Raw genomic sequence first — 18,046 nt, 5'->3', positions numbered from 1 at the left:
GAATCTACAGCATTTGAAGCCTCAAATTAACCATAGTACATGTGTTACTAGCACGTGGACTTGTTAACTGAGCTGGCCTTATGCCAACATTAGCAGACATGTGAACGTAGACGTGAAAAAAGTTTACGTCTTTCGTAGCTTCCATACACTTCTTTAGCTCGTCATATCGTTCATTGCTGTTCATTAAAGTAAAGTTTCAATGCTTCATTTGTGCCTAAGTGTAACGATTATCGTCCTCGCTGAAGAGATTGGGAGTTTAGGAACTGTATATATATATATTTATATATATATATATATTATATATAATATATATATATATATACATATATATGTGTGTGTGTGTGTGTGTGTGTGTGTGTGTGTGTATGTATGATAATATATATATATAATATATATATAATATATATATATATATATATATATATATATATATTCAATGTAGCACGAAAGTCCGCATGCTTGAGAATATCATAAAATCCACGAAAGAAGACGAGTGAATATATATATATATATATATATATATATATATATAGATATATATATATATATATATATAATGAAGTCTGTGTGAATATGATTATGCTTAAATCTTAGTTTTTAATAGCAAATATTTTGCGAGAGAAGTTTTATTCGAGCTTATTGATTTATTTATGTATTTATTTTTTGTTACGATGCTTCTGTCATTGGATTATATGGTTCTTGATAGCATGATTTGTCAAACTAGACTCCGTGTGTGGTTGACAATTTACTCAGGGCCACACATTTAGTAATAGGAAGACACCAAGGACAGAGAGAGAGAGAGAGAGAGAGAGAGTCACGCACAGGATTATTTTAATTTCATTATACTAATGTTACGAAGACAATGCTGTCTTTGTGGAAAGAAACCCAAAATTGTACAGCGCAAATGTCTGTGCTTTTCTCTTCCGTGTAGGGATTTGAGCAATGTTGTCACAGTTTACATTATAAATCCCGATTGATTTGGGTTGTACTATATTATTTGTTGATTAGAAATCGAATAATCTAGTTCATTCTTGTCATTTGGGTACTCAAGACATTCCTTAAGATAAACATTTATATTAACGTTACACATTTTTGGAATATAGTCGTTAAATTTAATCTTCCGTTTTCGTTTGTTTTACTTATCATTACACCTAGAAATATATTATTCATTCCAAAAATCATATGTTTTCTGTATTCACATACATTGTTTCTCCGACCAGTTTACTTGAGAGATTTTCAAGTTAAGATTAACCTGGTTGTGATATACTTTAGTGGGCCTTTGAAAATGGGTATGTGCTTATTAACATACTCACAGAAATGGTGTTTGGGCGTATAGAATATCATCGTTATTAATTTTTTTATGTATAATGAAATTAACAGACATACCATAACCTCGTGTAGCCACAACGCATCCATTTCTAGCAAAAGTAGATGTTTATGTGTTAACCCGGACTTAGTAAACACCTGTACCGGTAGTTATTACTGGTTGACAGCTACTTGTTAGTTATGGCAACTTGAACGGAGTTTCCAATTTAGGATATTTTTATTTCGTGTTATAATTTAACTGTGGTTGATTAGAGCAATTAATTTGCCATATCTATATGTGTGTCTTATAATAAACAATGGGAAATTAATTGACCGTTTTCTATCGTCGCTTTAGCTTTAACCATTTTCTTCAATGGAAGGGTGTGGTATTGCAGCAGCAGACGAAAGTTTTGTGTAGCGGGATGGTGGCAAGACAGTGAAACACATACGGAGGAAGATTCTGCACGCTACTGTTTCATGTTGAAATAGGAGTTGGCCTCGTCCAGGAAATTGGTTTTGTGTGGACAATATTTTCTGAAATAACTGTAACTACTGTGAGCTTATTGAAGGCTACTGAAATGTTATAGAGTGAAAATACGGAGGGTGTTTCCACATTTTGACTCCTCATTGAACAGGAGGAGCCGAGCATCGCCGAGCGTGGGGCCGATGGTGTCCGAGTGTGTGTGACGTCATCATTAAGGCACGGGGACTCCTTGACTGTGAGCACGGGCAGTACCCACACCCACCTTTGGCCAATTCATAATTAGAAAAAGAGACGATATATTTTCGCAAAATTCTCTCTCCAATTGCACGGCGGAGCTCCCGGAAACGCTGGATTTATGTGTCCCTGACTAGTGTTGCAGCGCCGTGTCGACTTTCCTTAGCGTAAGTAATGTGGGGGAAAAACATGATGGCTTTTCTCACAAGTGAGAGAGTGAGTGAGAAAGAGAGGGAGAGAGAGAAAGAGAAGTGGAGGAGGACTTTCAAAAATCCTCTCTTCTTCTGTAAGGGAGACCGAAGTATAGAGGGAAAGAGAAAAGAGGAGAGAGGGAAGAGGCAGACAACGAGGAAAGAAGGCTAAGAAGAAGGAGAAGAGGAAGAGAGAAGGAGAAGGCAAGAGAAAGAGAGAAAGGAGAGAAGAGGCAGTGGTGGTGGTGGTGGTGGAGTGAGAGAGAGAGAGAGAGAGAGTGAGTCTTCCCTGTGAAGAAAATCGATCGAAAACATAGGAGTGGTGGTTTGAGTTGATGTTTTGATAGTGCGTGTTGTGTCCGTTTCGGCTTTTTGGGAAAAAAGAATTCGTTTTCGGGGGCCGTATTAGAGTAGGTAGGACGCCCCTCTTTCTCCTTGGCTAGTTCATCATCATCATCATCATCATTCCATAACGCTCTGGTCAGTGTGCTTCCCCGCCGGGATATCTGCTTGTGTGAGAAAAAAATTGGAAAGCAAAACATAGGCTAAGGGCGTCAGGACATTTTCGGTCTCGGGAAAAACACCGCACATCGTCGGGACCCTTTTGGTTCGGGAGTTTTTCCCCTTATCCTTCTTGTCCTGCTCCTGCGACGCGTCGAAAGCTTTTGTGTTGTGTGTATGTGTGTGTGTTTGTGTGTGGAAAGGGGGTGAGAGAGAAAGAGAGAGAGAGAGGAAAGAGGAGCTGCCACAACGACACACACCTCTATAGGAGTGGAACAGCAGCGGCCATGTTTATATTCCCGAAGTCCTGTCAAGTTGTGGTGTAATTAAAGTGGCCCCTTTTTTCCCCACTTCCCGTCGAGCCAAAGGGGGCCCCTCACCCCTCACGGGACACGAATTGGATAAAATTGGATCTCAGGAGTGTGTGAAGTAAGATATGAGGAGCATCAAAACCTCGAACCGTCAGAACCACAAAATCATCATCATCATCATCGGCTGATGAATTGTTGACTGCATTATGTGGGAGTGGCTGTGTATTTTCGAGTGTATGTGACAGGACGGGCCTCCATAGGCCCAGCAGTGGCATCTTTGATACGTTTTTCCTTCCAGACTGATAAGATTCGGTCCTTATTTAGACTACTACATCCGGGCGTTATCGGCAGTTACTCATCCGGCATCTTTCACCCCCCCTCCCCCATATTTTTCGCAATCCAATATTTTTGTGCCTTATTTTCTAGTGTTTGGTGATAGAGGTGTAGTTTGTAGGTCGAGGCAAGCCAACTCCCACTTCGTTAAGGGCGTAGATTTTAGTCAGCTAACTGATATTTATTGCAGAAGCCCAAACATTGACAGAGCCTGGGATGGTGTAGGCTGGCTTCTGTTGACCTGGCCTAGCCCAGCCCCAGTCATTATGCAGTGTCATTCCTTTTCATGACTGTTTATTATAGTCTAGGCAATGTTCTAGAAAGGCCTAGGTTACTTTTGAGATACTCTGCTGTCTTTTATACCTTGGCCCTCCCAATCTGGTAGGTTAGGTTGGGTGTAACTTAGGCCTTAATGGATACCTATGGCCTTGGTAAGCAGTAGCTAACCAGAGCGTTAGTATAAGCTGTGCCTCAAGGTTCTGTAGTTTGGATGCTGGTGATTGTGGCTAATGCTGATTTATTTTCATCTTACAAGCATTTAGTGGGAGAGTAACTTGTGTTTTGTTTTTAGAGTTAAGTTATTTGTTATTTGAGTTAGCCTGGCCTCCCTTTCACTTTTTTTCTTTATTTAGATTGTGTCATTTCATTGAACATCATGTCATTTTAGGTCTTTCATGTGTTTGAATAGGTTAGTGTCATTTATCACACGTATTCAGTACTATTTATTTATTACGTTATCTTTCAGGATCTGGTAATGATTAATTTACTGCTGTTTATGATCTTAAGTTATTGGTGCAATGTTCATGATACTTACATTTCTCTCCGTGACAATTCAACGTTGGGTGGTCAGGGTTGACAATACATGCACATTCCTATTTATTTGTTGGTTTTTGTGTGATGCAATCCATAACACTGATGTATATAGTATGTGAGCTCACTGAGCTATTTTGACATAGTACCTATGTGTGCTTTATAGGTACCATATAAGGCTGGCAATCTATGAGGTGCATTTTAGTGGAGGGGTTCTTTATAAACACAAACTCATCTGTATTGCTATGGTAAAAAACTTAGAGCCACTTTAGGCTATGTCCATTGGTTAGATACATTTTAGGTTTAGGTATGTGACTATTGGTATGTCTGTCTGATTGCTTTGTTCAATTAATTACTGGGAAATGGGTGGGCCAGTGGGTTAGGTCAGGTACTGTGCCTTTGGATTGTTTGAAGTAATTATATATTAACATACCTCATATAAATGTATATAACATTAAAGCATCTTGTAGTCTAGTGTATATTGTACTGTGATCATGTGATTGTTGTTTATTGTATGTTATTATTTTGAATATTGATTGGCTGTCATGTTTTATGTAAGTTTGTTTATTTTATACAGTAAGCCTGTACTCTATCTAATATTTCACTGGCCCTTGTGTTCGTTGCCAGATATGAAGCTCAAAGTAGGCAGTGCAGTAATAGGATGTCACTATTTCTCTTGGTTAATTGTGTACCAAAAATATCAAATAATTTTCACTTAGGCATTTTTGATAAAACATAAAGTGGACTGTTTTTAATAATGTTCATTTAGTTGAGGAATTGAGTGAAACAGAGGATGTCTGCCACGGCAGTTATAAGTTACTTGAATGCTAATTTGTCTTATCTATGCGTCACCTACTCTCGGGGCCTAGAGTACTAAATATCGTATTGTAAATGTAAAGTAGACGGCTGCACAAAGATATTGTTTATTAATATAATTTGTTTACCACACTTAATGGGTGTATATTGTACTTTGATTCCAAAGGGCTAGTGCAAAATACAGCATCCCAAGTATCTTCTGCCATGTTTAGTGCTAGCACCTCGGAGTAAGCGATACGTAGGTAACAAGCCAAAGTAGCCCCAGTTAGTTGTTCAAGGTTAGTCTGTTGAGGGTCATGGTGTGTAGTTGTGGGTATTTTTACAGAAGCAGTCCGCACGGACTGCAAGGAACGTAACCGCGGATATGACATTCACTAGGGATTGGGGGCCGTCCAATGTATTTCGCCGTGTTTAGTACTGGCCCCAGGGGGGGTTAATTACAGTCGTCCTAATAAATATTATTTAAAATTCTTGTTCAGTAGGTAAAACTGCATAGAAAAACCGCAACTGCCATAGTCTAGGCCGCCTCGGATAAGTACCCTAGATCTACCTAGTTGTGTAGTGAAAATTTTACTTGGTACATGTGTTGCCTCTATCATCTGACCATGAAGCATAGAATTTGATCTTTATTCAAGAGCTCCTTTCCTCAGGCATTTGTAGCAATCACAAGTATTGTTGTTTTTTGCCAAGTTAATGGTTGTTTTCATTTAGCCTATATACCTATATTTTAAGTTTTCATTGGCATTTGCTGCTGTTTCCGGAAATCAAACACTGACTCTTGGTATTTGATAGTTTTCATTTTACCAGTGGGTGTTTTTGTATATAAAAGGTTTGCTTGCAGTTGATGACAAACAGTAGTTCTTTTATCCTTGTAAAGGACCTTGCAACCATGCCATCAGATTAATGTTATTGTTAGCATATTATAGGTACTGTATTACTATGTGTGTGTGTTAAATGATTGTTCAAATATTTGTTGAAGTGTCAGGATTATGCAGAACCATGAATGAAAATGATATTAAGCAGAATGCATTTCTTTATCTTTCTATAGTAGGTTGAAACTTTCAAAGTGTTAGATTTCTTACCTTTGGTTTTGTGTCCAATTTTGAAAAAGGAAAACAACTCTTCAATAGGTCTTCAGGTGTCAAGTTATTTTTATATACTCTATTTACATTGAAAGTATTGTTTTAGTACGCCGTTTCAAGTTTCTTGGCATTTTATTGTTATTAATGTTTTGAATTCTCTGGAGCAGGAAGCATTCATTAAATTATTACACTTGCACAAATGGTTTTGTCATATATTTCCTCGGGATAGATCTGACACCAAAGATCTTGAAAAACCCTCAGTAACCTAGAGCAATTTTTTCAAAAGTTGAGTAACCTAGAGCAATTTTTTCAAAGGTTGAGTAACCTAGAGCAATTTTTTCAAAGGTTGAGTAACCTAGCGCAATTTTTTCAAAGGTTTGGCAAGAGATGAACCATTTATGTTTCAGAAATGAATTGGCACTCCAAGGTGGTACCTAAAATTTATAAGCTTCTTGTAGATGAGGAAAATTTATAGAAAACATCAACATAGTGGGGATCCAGTTTCTCAGACCCATTAACAATCCAAGATACTTGCAGTTCATCCGTGTCATTCCCCATAATGTCTTTCATTCAAGTTGCAGAACATGTCAGCAGTTGCAAGGTTACTATCTGGAGATTAGATTTATGCAAATGAGTAGCACAGTGATTTGTCATAGGCTCATATCACTGTACCAAGAAAGATGTCATTGTGCGCCTAGTGAGACAAATAAGGTTATAGCTTGTGTAATAATTTCTGTAGAAGTCACGCTCTTAACTTATGCATTGTTACAGTTACTAGTATGAACCAGTTACTGTGGAATTTAGAGGTCTAGTGTTTATCTGTTCCCTGGACTACAACTGACCTTGTAGAAAGCCACCCTCCAGTCATCAAACATACCAAATTGCAGCCCTCTAACCTCTATTGAAGGTTAATGTTATCCATGATCAGCATTATATGCTGTACAGGAAACTTGATTGTGCCGAAGGAACTTTGGTAGACTTTCTACTTGTTTCTGTATGGTTTTGGTTGTGGTTTGATGACATTTTTCATCATTAGCACAGTGCTCTGTGTGCTTGGTTTCTCTTATCATTTCTGATGTAGGAATGCAAGGTCACTTTTGAAGCTGCCCTTAGTCTCAACCAGGACATGGAGCTGATTATTTAATGTAGTTGGTGGGGTATGAGGCTGAATTTTCACAATTGCACAGTGCTCTTGTGCGCTTGGTTCCTCTATCATTTCTGATGTAGGAATACAAGGTAACCTTTGAAGCTCCTCTTGGTCTCAATCAGGACATGGAGCCGATTAGTGAATGTAGTTTGGGCTCGTCTGAATGAGTGAAGCTTTTACTCTTCTAGGTGTAACTTTTGACTCGCATCTTACTTGAGAGAAAGGTAATGAAAGTTCTAGCAAATGCTGCATGTAAGTAAGGTATTGTACAAAAGGCATCGTATATTTAAACAATGCTAGAATTAGTGCAAGTTGTTTAGCACAGAGTTGTTTGTGATGGTAGTTTTCTGTTTTGTAATATTGGCAGATTTTACTTGGACCATTGATGGATGGTCTCTTGTTTGTCAATTTTCCATAAGTTGTATTTTAACCCTTAAACGCCGACTGGACGTATTTTACGTCTACATTTTTTGTCTCTCGGGTGCCGACTGGACGTATTTTACGTCGACATACAAAAGTTTTTTTAAAAATTTGCGGAAAAATACTTTTAGGCCTACCAGCCAAAAACTCTTGAATCACGCGCCTTGGGGGATGCTGGGAGTTCACGGATCAAGGTGTTGTTTTGTTTACAATCGTTACGCAGGCGCGCAAGCGCGAATTTCTTTCTTGCCGCACTAAAAAGTATCTGTGACACATCTCGGAAATTATTTCGTCACTTTGACATAATTTTTGTACCATTTTAAATTAGCCGTTACATGGAGTATTATATATGAAAATGTGCGCATTTTTATGAAGAATACAACAAAAAAATACTCATGATTGTAGCTTTTATCAGTTTTGAGATATTCTCATATAAATAACGATAAGTGCCAAAATTTCAACCTTCGGTCAACTTTGACTCTATCGAAATGGTCGAAAAACGCAATTGTAAGCTAAAACTCTAATATTTTAGTAATATTCAATCATTTAACTTAATTTTTCAACTAATTGGAAGTCTAGCACAATATTTCGATTTATGGTGAATTTATGAAAAAACTTTTTCCTTACGTCCGCGCGGTAACTCTTCCGAAAAAATCATACATGCGATTGTGGTAATGTTTGCACCATTTTAAATTAGCCGTTACATAAAGTTTTATATATGAAAATGTGCGCAATTTCATGCACAATACAACTAAAACAACCCATGGTTGTAGCTTTTATCAATTTTGAAATATTTTCATATTAAAAATGATAAGTGACAAATTTTCAACCTTCGGTCAACTTTGACTCTACCGAAATGGTCAAAAAACGCAATTGTAAGCTAAACCGCTTATATTCTAGTAATATTCAAGCATTTACCTTCAGTTTGCAACAAATTGGAAGTCTCTAGCACAATATTTCGATTTATGGTGAATTTATGAAAAAAATAACATTTTCTTTACGTCCGCGCGGTAACTCTTCCGAAAAAAATCATACGTGCGATTGTGGTAATGTTTGCACCATTTTAAATCAGCCGTTACATAAAGTTTTATATATGAAAATGTGCGCAATTTCATGTAGAATACAACAATAAATAATTTAAGGTTGTAGCTTTTCTCATTTTTAAAATATTTGCATATTAATCACGATAAATAGAAAAAAAAACCACGTTCGGTCAACTTTGACTCTACCGAAATGGTCGAAAAACGCAATTGTAAGCTAAAACTCTTACAGTCTAGTAATATTCAGTCATTTATCTTCATCTTGAAACAAATTCGAAGTCTCTAGCACAATATTTAGATTTATGGTGAATTTTTAAAAAAATCTTTCCTTCCCTCCGCGCGCGGATTCTCCGCCACAAATCTCCGAAATGCGTACGTTCCATTCTCGGAATATTTGCTCCGTTTCATATTAGGCATTTCATAGAGTTTTATATATGAAAATGTGCGCCGAAATGCGTACGTTCCATTCTCGGAATATTTGCTCCGTTTCATATTAGGCATTTCATAGAGTTTTATATATGAAAATGTGCGCAATTTCATGTAGAATAAAACGAAAAATATTTGAAGGTTGTAGCTTTTTTTATTTCCGAAATAATTGCATATAAAAATTATATAAAAAAATTATTAAAAAAATTCGACATTTGGTCAACTTTACCTAGTCAGATATGGTCGAAAACTGCATTTGTAAGCTAATATTCTTACAGTATAGTAATATTCAATCATTTTTCTTCATTTTGAAAGAAATTGGAAGTCTCTAGAACAATATTTAGATTTATGGTGAATTTTTGAAAAAAATATTTGTTTACGTCCGTGCATTACGAATTCATGCATTATTTTGTGATAATATTTTCTCTGTGTTGCTTTTATCGTTTTACGATGTGTTATATACCAAAATGATCGCAATTTAGTGTACATTACAACAAAAAAAGAAGTAACTTGTTACCTTTAACCGTTTTGCGCACAGCGCGATTTGAATACAATTATATATGAAATTTCGTTTTTGCGCTATCATATATCGCATTATTTATATATGATAATGATATTTTTTTTTCATTTCTGATGGTTGCATACTAAACTTCAGCCAATGACAAAAAAAGGAGCCAAAAATGAACTCTTAATCTTGAAAACTAAGCGCGCTGTGATTTTTTGAAAAAAATATTTTTTCCGCTTCCGCTCTCACTCTGAAACACTTCCGGCATACGGGAGACATTTTTTTTTTTTACCGCTTCGGCGTTTAAGGGTTAACAAGATCTTTCACATTCTCAATTGATCCCTGATCCCTATTGCTGCCGAGGGCAACCAGATTTGCTGAACAGCAACACCAATATGCAGTAAATGTGCCTTGCTTTCAAACTTCTCAGTGCCAGAGGTCTTTTATACCTTACACCATTGGAATGTGGAACAGTCTCCATGAGGATGTTTTCTGAATAATGAACATCAATTTTAAATCAATGTCCCCTGTGGGCTTGTTCCTTATGAATAGGGTTCATCATCTGGCTCTTAACAAGTCTGTAGAAAGTATGCAAGAGTATACTTTAAAAATTAACTTGACCAGTGGCATACAGGAAAAATGTAAAAATTGTCAATTACAATTATATTCTTTTTAGTGGGTTCAAAAAATGTTTTGTGTGATTACTGAAAGGTTTGCGAGTTTGAAGACTGTAGACTTCAGTCATGAGTTTGTAAAGTCTACTGTGTGTCCAGTGAATGTAGTAATAGCATTTTGTGCTGCAAGGAAAGCAGAATACTGTGAGTCTTTCAGATCCTGTGTGTTTTTTTAAATCATCTCAGTTTGGTTACACATCTCCCTTATATTTTACCTTTTACATATAGGTGATTACATACAATTTCAATTGCTTTATAGGGACTTGGTTACAATTCCAATTGCTTTTTAGGGACTTAGTTACAATTCCAATAGCTTTTTAGGGACTTTGTATGAACATAATACTCTCTTTGACAGATTATGTTCCATCTTGAAGGGCACACGAAGAATTGTAGGTAAATTACTTTAAAACATGGAATGTATTTTATGGAGTAAACATTTCTGTGGAAGACTGTTTAACTGTAAAGAAGTACATTGGAATTTTGGTTTTCATATGTAATTCATCCAGAACGTCTCATGAAGTCCAAACAATAATTCCATAAGGAGTAATGTAAATCCAATAAAATGTGCCTCAGACACCCAATAATACTTTAAAAAAATACATTTTATAGAGAACAAACTGTTTTACATACAGAAAACAATGAGAACTGAATATAAATGACTAATGAAATGGTAGAATAAACATTTAACATCACTCTTACCTTTATGGAAGACGGAGGAGGAGAGAGCGTTTGGAAGGGGAATCCCCCTCCAGAAGGATTTGGTATCAAGGACCTATCTGGGTTACTTCTCTTCGTTTTTTATTGTCATTATCTTGGGTTACTTCCCCTCTTCGATTTTTACTGGCACTAGAACAAGCTTGAGAGTCACTGGACCCCTGTCACAACAAAACTGTCCAAAGACATTTGTTTCTTGCATCTCTAAAATTTGCCTAAAGTGAAACACAGCATTGTCGTTAAACATTTTGGAGACACGGTTTAAAACATCTTTGATGGGACGGTTTACAACATCTTTGATGGGATGAAAAGTCTCCCCAATTTCACATATGTCATTATATGTTAAAATATATATAGTATATATATATATATAGTGTATTATAATATATATATATATATAATATATCTATATATATATATATATATATATATATATATATATATATATACACATATACATCACTCCACTTTGCAAACATGTCCTTAATCACTGAAGTAGGTACATTATGTTTGCCCCATTTACTTTCTGAATTTTTCAAACCAGCCTCCGCTGGCCTTAAATTCACTGACAGCAGTACTTGTTGGCATGCAACATCCTTCAACACTGCTACAAGTTCTTTCTTAATTTCTATTAGTGTTTCTCACCTGTATTTTACAGAAGGGCTGGCACTTGGAACTTTCTTTGGCCCCATGATGGCTTATTTAGCATTTGCACTTGAATAAAAAAGCGCAAAAGCAGAATTGGTCATGAGAGAACATGGGATGCTTTGTTTAGCTGCTTGATACGGGAGCTTGTCACAAGGTGGGCCTTGGAGCAAGTAATGTTTCCATGTGCACAAACCAGAGTCAAAATTTCGTCGGAAAAAATCTACGAAAACCGAATCGTTTGAAAACCAGGGCGTATGGAATCCGAGATTTGACTGTATTACCGTTCAGTAAATAATAGTGTTTTTATGTAACTGTTGGAGCATGCACTTGGAGAAATACTTTTTTTTTTTTTTTTTTTTATATAATTGTGACAAAGAATGCATTGTCAGTTACTCATCAGGAAAACCTGTTTGTTGATGTGTCTAGTACATAATCTCTTCATAGCCTCTGAGAGAATATATATTGTATTAAGGTACCAGCTCCAGGAAATTTAGTTTTATTTAACAGCATTCCTTAAGTACTTGACTGTTCAAGAACTTTCATGTATTGTACTGAAAAGGAATAATGTAAATAGTATTGATGCATTCCAGACCCCCCAAAATATTTAAAAAAAAAATACATTTTACTGGGAATAAACAGTTTTACATACAGAGAACAATGAGTAATAAATATAAATGAATAATGAATATTTAACATCACTCTTACCTTTATGGAAGATGGTGAGTAGGGGAGAGGTTATTGTTTGGAAGGGGAGTCCCCCTCCAGAAGGACTTAAGGTATCAAGAACCTATCTGGCGTTACTTCTCTACGTTTTTTAGTGGCACTGTCTGAGGTTACTTCCCTATTTCTTTTGTTAGTGGCACTAGGACAGCTTGAGAGTCACTGGACCCCTACCAAATAACTAAACTGTCCGGAGACATTTGTTTCTGATGTCTTTTTAAAATTTGCATGAAATGGTAAAAAGCATTGTCATTAAACATGTTAGAGACATGGATTGCATTGTCTTTGTTAGGATTATGTCTCAACAAAATTTTTTTTAGGTCATTGCACTTGGAAAACATTTCTTTAATGAGTGAAGTAGGCACAGTATCTCTCTTCCTCCTCCTCGGATTCCTCATCTGCTCTGTTACTGTTCCTGCTGAAGGTCTTGCAGCTCCTCAATGGTTAGTTCTTCCACATCCTCGCCACTTGCACCCAAGCCCATGGACTTCCCCAGAGACACAATAGACTCCACAACAGGCATTGGGTCGTCGGGGTCGGCCTCAAACCCTTCAAATTCCCTCTCGAGGTAACACTAGCCCCAATTTTCTCCAAGCAGAGTTCATTGTCCTGGAGGTCACTTCCTGCCAAGACTTATGCAATTAAAGATATTGAAGTGATCCTTCCAGAACTCTCTTAGGGTTAATCCAGTGTCTGAGGTCACTTCAAAGCAGCTTTGGAACAATGCCTTTGTGTAAAAATTTTTGAAGTTCGAGATGATTTGCTGGTCCATGGGCTGGATAAGAGCAGTGGTATTAGGGTGCAAGAACGTAACTGTGATTAATTTAAATTCATCCAGCAACTGGTCTTCCGAGCCAGGAGGATGTGCAGGAATATTGTCCATTACCTGGAGGGACAATTGATTTTTGTTAAGGTATTTTTTCACACTTGGGCCAAACACTTCATTTACCCACTCATCAAAAATTTGCCTTGTGACCCATGCTTTCTTTTTGGCCTTCCACATCACAGGCAGTTTATTCTTGATCACATTGTTTTTTTTTTTTTTTTTTTAATACTTGGGGAGTTTCAGAGTGATACACAAGTAGGGGATTCACTTTGAAATCCCCACTGGCATTCCCACAGACCAAGTGTGTTAGCCTATCCTTCATAGACTTGTACCCTGGCAGTGATCTTTCCTCCTGCGTGATATAGGTCTGTTACGGCATTTTTGTTTTCAGAACGCCTGTCTCACCACAATTGAAGACCTGTTGTGGGAGGAATCCCTCAGCCTCAAGATACTCCTTGAATTCACCAATGACTATCGGCAGCATGTTTATCTGAGCTCGCAGTCTCCCCATGCCGTACAAATCACTAAGAGCAACACTTGTTGTCGGCATTCTCTTACTTAAATCAGCATGCAACATGCCAGCTTTCTCACTAATGATCGCTTCAGACACTATCCCCCACTAATTTTTTCATTGATCCACACCAGCAACAGCTTTTCAACATCTTCCACTAGTTGTGATCTCTTTCGATAATGATGTGACCCCTTTCGCAACATCAGCCGCCTTGGTTTTCTTGTTCCTCTGCTAGGATAAAGCTGATTGTCAACATTGAGTTGCCTCCTAGCTAGATCAGCTACATGCGCACCTCTGTCATACTTTACTACAAGTTCTTTCTTAAATTCAGACGTATTCCTGGCCTTTTTTACAGAAGGGATGGCACTTGAATCTTTCTTTTGCCCCATGATGGCTACTTTGCAATGAGTTTTATGGCAAAATTGGCACAAAACACAAACATGCAGTGATGCAGACTGCAAGCTCGGAGATGCTAGTTCAGCGAGAAACAAAGCCAGAATGGGTCACGAGAAAACATGATGCATTGTTTTGCTGCTTCATATGTGACCGGGCCTTGGATGGAGTGTTTCCGAGTGTACGAAAACTGAGGAAGCGTACTATAACCGAGACAAAATTTCGGAGAAAAAAAGTCTATGAAAAGAGAGGCGTCTAAAAACTGAGGTTTGACTGTACAATACTATACTGTATACCAAAAAAGTTCTAGTAAAATCTCAAGGGGACTGAGTAACTGAAAGGTGCAATTTCTAGGTCATTAGAACGGAACTTTTGTTAGTCAAATCAAACCCAAAATCTTGAGAGCACTAAAGTAGACTGCTGTGTGAAGTCATGCAAAGTTGACATGATGTTATATAAATTAATGCAACTTTTACTAATCAACCGGTAAACAGTTAATTGAAATTAGGATATGGTTGCATGTTGTATTCTGTTGTTTCATTGATTGTATGGGAACTACTTGTTTTGTGTTCATTTAATTCAGCATAATGCTTTATATAAATAGAACCTTCAACTTGTTTAAGTGAGTGTGGTTGGTCAGTAAGCAGAATGGACCATACACAATGTGACTGCTGGACCTTGATAAAAATGGGTTGGCTGAGACATGGATGTCTGCATTACAGAAATAAGCCATACATGTGTAGGCTCATGGCATTGTTTTTGCCAGTGTTTTCTTGAGCATGGCATTCAGTTTTTGATCAGCCAGACCTTTGTTATATGCAGGTTACCATTACCTTTCAACTGGATCTCTTATTATCTCATTTTCTTTCTTGGTCATTAATTGGAGGTTTTCATGACACATCCTACAACTACAATAAGTTGCGTTACAGTATATCCATTCATTTGCCATATATACTGTAGTGCTGTGCTGTGTATTGTTCAGTTGGTCTTGTTGCTTTTTATGGTGTGCCTGTCAAATTGCTTCACATTTTGTGGTCATTTAATGAATTAAGCAGTTTACTAATATAATTCTATCTCCGGTTTGAATTATTTTTGCATTTTACCCTTCTGTAATTTCCTCTTGCTACCTTAGCAACTTGAAAGTTTAAAAGCTGTCTTTATGGAAGCTTATTGAGAAGAGGAAATAATTAGGAAGTCCCAAATCTGCATTTGCCTAGTTACAGTCATTTGCATAGTATAGTTACAATTTTGTCTTTCAACTTTATGCTTTGTTTATCGTTTATGACTAAGTTAAGGCTTAAGCCTGCAAGTAAGATTCAGATTTTTTGTTGGTAGTTAAAAGTTTAACCGTTAGTATTTCAGTTACTTTGTTGTTTCAGCTAATGTTTAAAGACATTAGGTTTGTGGAGCAAAGGGTTTGGTTTCGGTCATAGTAAACATTCTTACCTGTATGTACAGTGTCAGACATTTTGATGACCTTGTGGTGGGGATTGCTCATTGGCATTGAGTGGAAATCATTTGACCCTTTGGTTTTAATGGTATTTGGTGGACTTTGTCTTCCCAACTTTTAAATAGTTATTGTATGGAATAGGCATCATTTAAAAAAATTAGCAGTTTACTTGGTGGTAGGCTAATGATTGAGAAATTGTGTTTTTTTTTTTTTTTTTGAAAGAAATAAGAAAGGCATTAGGATTATGATACCATGAAAGTTTTTGTCTTAGGCATCCTTTCAAAGCTTTTTTAGTCCACATTCTAACACTACTGTATCTTTGAAAACCAGTGTATTCAAGCATATCCATCTTATGGACCCTGGGATATTTTCTAATAAAACCATGTATATCTGTCATTTTATAGCAAATGTCAAGGAAACTGACAATTCTCAGGCAAAGGGGTGCCACAGGTGTTTCACCATATTTTTTTTTATTACTAAGAAATTGTTCTGTGCTCACATTAAAATAAAAGTTCTGCATTCATAAGCATCCATAATTGCAAGTTAAAATCTGTGAGATTTGCCAGAAGTTAGCTTCAAGGGTCTTATTCATTGCCAACTTTTGCTTAGTTTGTGAATAACTACAGAATGTAAGGGTAAGAAGGGGGAAAAACACTACCGAGTTTTATATTACTAGGGTGTATAAAAGTAGAACATCTTTGGGAATCAGTTTTCGCTCGTCGCCTCTCGCCATGTTGTTGATTAGAATTAGTGCCAGTAAATATTTTAAAACCCAAACTTCGATGTACCCTACATGTTCCTTGAGTCTATCACAAGCTTGCAAAATTTTGTCCTCTTACAATATATAGAATGCTTTCATACAGTGCATAATATTTTAAAGGTCACTTTTTTTTCAAGATCTTGATATCTAAAGTTATCAGATGTGTTTTTTTTTCAAGATCTTGATATCTAAAGTTATCAGATGTGTTTTTTCAACCTTTTCACACTTGGGCCTGAAGCTTAGAATTCAGTGTAATTCTCTGACAAAAAACTTGAATTAGGACTAAGTTTAAATTCCATGGCAGTGCAATTGCTGTTGGGCTACTGAAGAATTTGCAGCACTGAGATTGACACCCAAAAGATACAAACAAAAAAGATGTTTAAATTCTGTCTGGGGATTCTTGGCAATGCTGTTGTATTTTTGTGCAACAAAATCGTGTTTGCCCATTATAGGTTTTGGTGTAGTAAATTGAGCGTAAGCCATGATGCAGACTAGATAATAATTTAGGCTTAGCGGGAAAGCTTTTCAGATGTTAAGTTCTGTGCTATGCTGTTCAAACAAATCTTTTGTTAAACTGTGAGTGGTGATGATGATGATGATTTATATATCCTGTGCTAGTTATTTATTCCCTTTCAGTGCTGAATGACTGAGGTCCTAATGCTTTGTCTTAGGTCTAAATTTTGTATTCCATTCCAGTTATGCTATTTTTAGATGAAAGAATTTGCTACATAAGTTCTCATCATAGTTGGTTGTAGTCATTCTTGTCTTTTAGCATAGTTTCCATCTGGGGTTTTGTGTATGATTACTTTATGTATGTACAGTATGGAGCTGTTAACAGTTTTGTTTTCAGGATTTATATTTGGATGGTTGTTGAAATGATGGTATGAGTAAAATGGAATGAATTTTAAATCAATTTACTTATGCATATTGATCAGTTTTGTTTAGATTTACTTGGGAAACTTTGTCATGTCAAATTGCTTGTAGTCAGTCATATGGGTAGAAATTTTTATTAAGTTTTTTTTTTAACTTGTATTTAAATCCCAAATTATGATTTTTTCCCACCACAATATGATAATGATATAAAACATAAAATAGTTTTGGTGGTCTTTCAAGATCTATTTTAGTTTTTGAGCATATCAGTGTATACATATTTTACGCATATGACGTTGATATCAACATCGAGTAATGATCATTTAAGGTGTATGAAAACTTTAGTCAAACAATTTCTAGCTTGCAAAATAATTACTAACATTGAATTAAATTTTATTTATTTAATACAATCTTTTCTGGTTTGCATTATCACATTTTAGCAGTTATTCCTGTCATATTAACTCAGAGTATATGTATTGTGCTTACATACTTTTCCTCTCTTTCAGGTAAGTAAGATGATGGCAGCCACTGAGTGAGAAATTAGATGTAAAGAAACAAGTGTCTTACAAAACAAGGATTTGATATCCTGCTGTAGATAAGTATAAACTCTGCTGTATTATGAATTATCTAAAGTTGATGCAAGGTCCTTGGTGCGTTTAAGGTTTTCAGGAATAAGTCAAATATATTAATTTTGGTGTACCAGGATATTGGTAATTAAGTAGTTATTGTTTCTTAGTTTGATTTTAATGTTTTATCTATGGCAAATCTACTGCTTTTAGTATAGTTCCAGTACTGTTGGAAAACAAAATTGATATTTAAAAGTACTCTGTCCCTCACCTGCTGTACAGTGTTGTGGCATTGTTTTGTTAATTGTC

General features: G+C 36.3%; 1 protein-coding gene across 4 annotated transcripts in view; it reads left to right on the top strand.

The window, feature by feature from the left end:
• The first annotated feature begins 1,737 nt into the window (after positions 1-1,737).
• The window catches only part of LOC135205606 (guanine nucleotide-binding protein G(I)/G(S)/G(T) subunit beta-1), a 115,420-nt gene continuing 99,111 nt past the window's right edge, over positions 1,738-18,046 (top strand). Inside the window, exon 1 of one of the 4 annotated variants that reach the window (XM_064236386.1) lies at positions 1,738-2,190. The gene's annotated coding sequence lies outside the window, so the exon portion shown is untranslated. Of the gene's footprint in view, positions 2,191-2,255; positions 2,419-2,490; positions 2,629-2,959; positions 3,145-18,046 lie in introns of those variants that run through there. The other 3 variants (XM_064236389.1, XM_064236391.1, XM_064236388.1) reach the window with 3 other exon arrangements.

Source organism: Macrobrachium nipponense, chromosome 24 (genome assembly GCF_015104395.2).
Source record: "Macrobrachium nipponense isolate FS-2020 chromosome 24, ASM1510439v2, whole genome shotgun sequence".
Lineage (NCBI taxonomy): Eukaryota > Metazoa > Arthropoda > Malacostraca > Decapoda > Palaemonidae > Macrobrachium > Macrobrachium nipponense.
Note: the sequence above shows the minus strand (reverse complement) of the source record. Positions and strands in the feature narration are given on the sequence as shown.